General features: G+C 35.2%; 1 pseudogene; it reads right to left on the bottom strand.

Moving 5' to 3' along the window:
* Positions 1–3,346: 3,346 nt before the first annotated feature.
* On the bottom strand, positions 3,347–5,287 carry LOC114091351 (large ribosomal subunit protein uL18-like; annotated as a pseudogene).
* Positions 5,288–5,930: the final 643 nt, after the last annotated feature.

Raw genomic sequence — 5,930 nt, 5'->3', positions numbered from 1 at the left:
GTAATGAGAGGTTCTCAGACTCTTGTTTTATGAACATTTTTACTAAGTATATACATACATTATTTTCTTTATCTTCTATCAATTGCATAGCCCCTGCCATACAGCACCTATATTTCTCAATTTTAATAGAAGTACACTATAAAGGAATTTTTATAGTTTTGTACTGTTCCCACTTTCTCTGCCTTCTTTGGAACATTTATTCAGGACTATTTGAACCTGATTCTCCTGAATTGCAATTCCTAACACCCCAAGTAAAGTCCTTTTTTGTTGTTGTTTTTGGTTTTGTTTTTATTTCTGCATTTTCCGAGTTTAGATTGATGAACATTGTGACAATATGGATGAACCTGGAGGAGATTATGTTCAGTGAAATAAGCTAGACACAGAAGGACAAATATTGCATGTTCTCATTTACATGTGGAAACCTAAAAGATTGAATTCACAGAAGCAGAAAGTAAAATGGTGATTACCAGGGGCTGGGGTACATAAAATGAGGAAATATTAGTCAAAGCTACAAGTTTCAGTTTAAAAGGATGAATAGATTTTGGAGACCTGTTGTGCAGTGTGGTGCTATAGTTAATAATGTATTACATACTTGAAATTTCTAAAAGAATTGATCTTAAATATTTCACCATAAAAAATATATGTGAGGGGGCTGGGGTCATGGCTCAGTGGTAGAGTGCTTGCCTAGCACATGTGAGGGGCTGGGTTCAATCCTCAGCACCACATAAAAATAAATAAATAAAATAAAGGAATTGTGTTTTTATATATATATATATATATATATATATATATATATATATATATATATATAAAATGAATGTTAACTAGCTTAACTTGATCATTTCACAATGTATACATATATCAAAGCTTTACATTCTACACTATAAATATATACAATTATGTTGATTATACTTTAATGAAGCTGGGGAGGGAAAAGAAACACATGTTAATATGCATAAATTATATCTTTAATATTTTGATGACTATTTTAACACAACCAGTTTTCATTGTAATCCTACATGTTTTATTTCATGTATTAAAAAATGACTCTGTAAACACTTCACCAATTGGCCAAAGGAACCCATGGCACAAGGAAAGTTTTGTTTGTTTGAAGGTGTTTTGTGGGTTTTATTTTAATATTTTAGCTTTGCATTAATAAGTAATTTTTGTAAGTTTTGTGTTTTCTGTTGCAAGCCTGTTTCCTAAACTGTTATACACACATGTGTATTCATGAGTACATATTTCTTTTTTTGAAATGTTGTATTTTTAAAAAATATATTTTTTACTGGCAGATGGACACAAGATCTTTATTTTACTTATTTTTATGTGGTGCTGAGGATCAAACCCAGTGCCTCACATGTGCTAGGTGTGTGAGCCACAGGCCAAGCCCATGTTGGATTTTTTTAATTTATTTTTTATGTTTTTATTAGTGTATTATAGTTATGCATAAAAGTGGAATTTAATGTGATACATTCATATACACATATAACATAATTTGGTCAATTTCTTTCCACAGTTCTTTCCCTTTCTCATCCCTCCTCCCTCTGCCTCAGTCCTTCTTTTATACCACTATTCTCTGTTCTATATTCATGAGATCTCCTTTTTTTATTCATTTTTTTTTCTTTCTAGAGTTTGCATATGAGAGAAAACATTTGATCTTTGACTTTCTGAGTCTGGCTTATGGCACTTGGCATGATGTTCTCCAATTTCATAAGCAAATACCATAATTTCATTCTTCTTTATGGCTGAGTAGAATACCATTGTGTGTATATATACCACATTTTCTTTATCGACTTGTCTGTTGATTGGCACATGGGCTAGTTTCATAACATTATTGGCTATTATGAATTGTGCTACTATAAACATTAGTATGCATATATCAGTATAGTATGCTGGTTTTAGTTCTTTTCAATGAATACCAAGAGTGGTATCACTGAATCATATGTTTGGTCCATTCCTAGTCTTTGGAAAAATCTTCATACTGCTTTCCAAAGTGGTTGTCTTAATTTGCAGTTCCACCAACAATGCATGAGTATACCTTTTTCTCCCTATCTTCTTCATTATTTATTGTTGCTTGTATTCTTGATGACTGCCATTCTAAGTGAAATAGAATCTCAGTATAGTTTTGATTTGCATTTCCCTAATTGCTAAGGATGTTGAGCATTTTTTCATATATTTGTTGGGCATTTGCATTTCTTCTTTTGAGAAATGTTTATTTGGTTCTTTTGCCCATTTATCAATTAGTTATTTGGAGTTTGGGTGTTAAGTGTTTTGGTTTCTTTATATATTCTTGATTTTAATCCCCTGTTGGAAGAGTAGCTGGCAAGATTTTCTCCCATTCTCAAGCTCTCTCCACAACCTTAATTGTTTCCTTTGCTATGCAAGAAGCTTTTTAATTTAAAGCTGTTCCACTTTTTTTTTTTTTTTTTTTTTTTTTTTTTGGTACCAGAGATTGAACTCAGAGTGCTTTACCACTGGGCCACACTCCCAGCCCTTTTTATATTTTATTTTAGAGACAGAGTCTCGCTACATTGCTTAGGGCCTCACTAAGTTGCTGAGGCTGGCTTTGAACTTGGCAATCCTCCTGCCTCAGCCTCTGGTGATGCTGGGATACAAGCGTGCTGTTCCACTTATTGATTCTATGTTTGATTTTTTTAAGAGTCTTGTTAAAGAAGTAGGTGCCTGCACCAACATGTTGGAGTGTTGACCTTATGTTTTCTTCTAGCAGTTGTAGTGGCACAAGGAAAGTTCATGAACTCTTGATTTAGTGCAGGTTCAGATAGGAAAATGTAAATACCCTAGGGTAAAACTACCTTCATGATGTAAACACCTGACTATGGTCTTCAAATGCTAACTAATCACTGCTGAATATGTATTTCTTTTTAGTATAACTTATATGTTAACTAGAACTGTAAAAAATTGTTTATCAATATGAATAAACATTACTTTTTCTTCAAAATACATGCCTAATGCACCCCTTATTCTTACCTCTACTGCCCCCACCCTGCACTAATTTTTCAAAATACCATTTTGTAGACAGATACAATATTTCATTAAATAATTGATTCTTTGAATCCAAGATGTCATGGGTTATAAGATCCAACACCAAAAAAAAAAAAAAAAGAAAAATTGCTGCCAATTCAAACTGACATATTATTATGGTAAAATTCTCCCCAAATTCAGAGGTAATACAAAGTGAAAAAAGTAGATGAAATAAAGTATATCACAAAGAATTGATATCAAAGTGCTTTGAAGTAAATTATAGACAATATAAAATACTGTGCATATACAATATAACATGGTAAGGAGTGTGTGTTTTGTTTTCTTCACTTATGAAGTCAGAAGTTTATTTCTCAGGGCTGCCAACCTGCCACAAGATGGCGAAAGCTCCAAGGAAACATAGGGAGAGGCAGTGACTGGAAGTAAAGGCAAACACGTAGGTGAAAGATCAATAACAAAAACAATGATGGGTCTGTCATTTGGGAGCTTCCAATAGGTTTATTTCAAAGCTGATAATAATAATAAACAGAAAAGAAAGTACCTTAGGAGAGCATAAAGATGGACATTTAACATTCCATTTTGTCTTGTGTGTTCTGGGCTCTGATTTCCAGACAGAGTGCATGGGCAACTAAACATGGTTGGTGGACTCATTGGCAATCAAGGCTGTTTAATGTTTCAGAACTTTCCTCAGCCCCTCACAGCCAGGCTTGATAAGTGGTTCATAACAAGACAAGGCTAGCCACAAATTTTTCCTGATTACTATAAGGCAATGTATTTATTTTTGTCACAGAATATGTAATAGGGGAAATAATAGGATGCAAGTTCTGGTATATTTCTGTAGGATGAGTAGTGAGAGAGGTGAAGTCTCTCTCGTGCCATAAAGGAGTTACCACGAGAGATCCACAATGACTCTGTGGAGAAATATTAAGAGCCCTGGACTCTAATATATTGCTGCTTAGCATGCAAAATGGTGAAGGAGAATTTGTCAATATCTAGAAAATTACATATGCACACACTTTACTTCCTGGAAACTACGCCAAAAACATACTGAAAAAATGCAAAATGACATATGCCCTTTGCTGCTCTTCATTGACATTATTTATAATGTAGCCACACAATGAAGTAATACATGATTAAAAAAGGAATGAAGACAATCTTTGTATACTGACATGGATGGTCTTCAGGATAATATAAATGAAAAAAGGCAAGGTAGAAAACAGTTTTTATAGTGTGCTATCTTTTGTGTACAAAAGGAGAGAAATACACACACCTGTGTGTATATGTGTGTATGCATATTTGCTTATATTTTTCAATAGCAGAATGAGCTTTCTTATATATCTCCTCCATCTTCTCTGGAATTTTGTTCTTTATATAGTGAGAGAGCTGTTGCTTGTAAGCAACTTTATCTTCTTCCACCAGGGAATGCATATAATCTGCAAAGTTATGATCCATGAAGTGCTTCCAATACACTTTTGCATTAAATTACTTGCTTTCAGAATCATAACCAGGAAATCATTTGGTACTCTGAGGGATAGACAAGCCTCTATCCACTGCTCCTGTCAGAGCTCCAAAAGTTTTATTGCCAATGGTAAATCTCTCAAGGCCTGCATCCAAACAGCAAGTAAAGGAACGAGGATGATCATCAATGCTTTCCACATTGTATTTATCTCTGGTTACCTCCTCTTGGCCTTCACAGAAATTGCCCATGACAACTTACTGAAAAGACTGATCCAGCAGCAGGCCCATACAAGATGCTGTAGCATAATCTGTCAAGCCAATATTCGTGCCATATTTTTAAAAAATATTTATTTTTAAGTTTTAGGTGGACACAATATCTTTATTTTACATTTATGTGGTGCTGAGGATTGAACCCAGTGCCTCATGCCTGCTAGGCAAGCACTCTACCACTGAGCCACAACCCCAGCCCCTGATGCCATATTTTGATAGGTGGTATGCATAAGGTGCACATACTGTCATATCCCCTTCTGTACAGTCATTAGCAATATGACAAGTGATATCTCTATTAGTAAATTAATTACCATCTTGTATTCATGTATGTTGTACTATTCTTATCCTAGATCACTGAGGTTTTCACTGTGATCAAAAAACTCAACAAGAACAACTTAGAGGAGGGTAAGTTATTTTGGCTCACAATTTCAGAGGTTTAGTCCATGGTCAGCCAAGTTCATTGCTCTGGGCCCAAGATGAGGCAAATCATCATGGTGGAAGAGCATGGCAGAGAAGTGCTGCTTACCCCAGGGCAGCCAGGAATCAGAGAATGCAGCATGGGGGCGGGCAGGGAATGCCACAGGGAAGATGCACCCTTTCATAGCACACCCCCAATGATCCACCTCCTGCAGTCACATACCACCTGCCTATGGGTATGACTCAGTACATTCAAACTAGGATGGACTGATTAGGTTCCAGCTCTTACAATCCAATCATTTCACTTCTAAATATTCCTGCATTAACACAGGAGCTTTGGAGGGAAACATCATGTCCAAACCATAACAATCACCAAAGTTTCCAAATGCAGTAATCAATTTAATCCTCTCATCTTCTTATAAATTTGACTTCGTATTTCTTAAAGTAGGCCTTATTCTTAATAACTTTAACAATCCCCGTCTACAGAACATACATATGTATGTTCTTGACAAAGACCTGCAGGCCCAGTAGTGGTACAGAGGGAAAAATATATTTCTTATTGTTAAAACATGTTCTTCCTAGCTCTTTTCCTTAAAAAGCCTGGAAACAATGACAACCTAACAGCAATAAAATGCTCTTAGGACCCAGGTTTTGGTCTTAAAACTTTTTTTCCACTGAGAAAGAGCCAAAGTTCTTTGAAAAAATTGCTATACAGGTCTGCAGCAGTAAACATACAAGATGAGCCTGGGAGATCTTGTAGCAGAAAGCAAGAAACTATCAAAGAT

The sequence above is a fragment of the Marmota flaviventris genome, chromosome X, assembly GCF_047511675.1.
Source record: "Marmota flaviventris isolate mMarFla1 chromosome X, mMarFla1.hap1, whole genome shotgun sequence".
NCBI classification, from domain to species: Eukaryota; Metazoa; Chordata; class Mammalia; order Rodentia; family Sciuridae; genus Marmota; species Marmota flaviventris.
The sequence above is the reverse complement of the archived record's forward strand: the minus strand, read 5'-3'. Positions and strand labels throughout refer to the sequence as shown.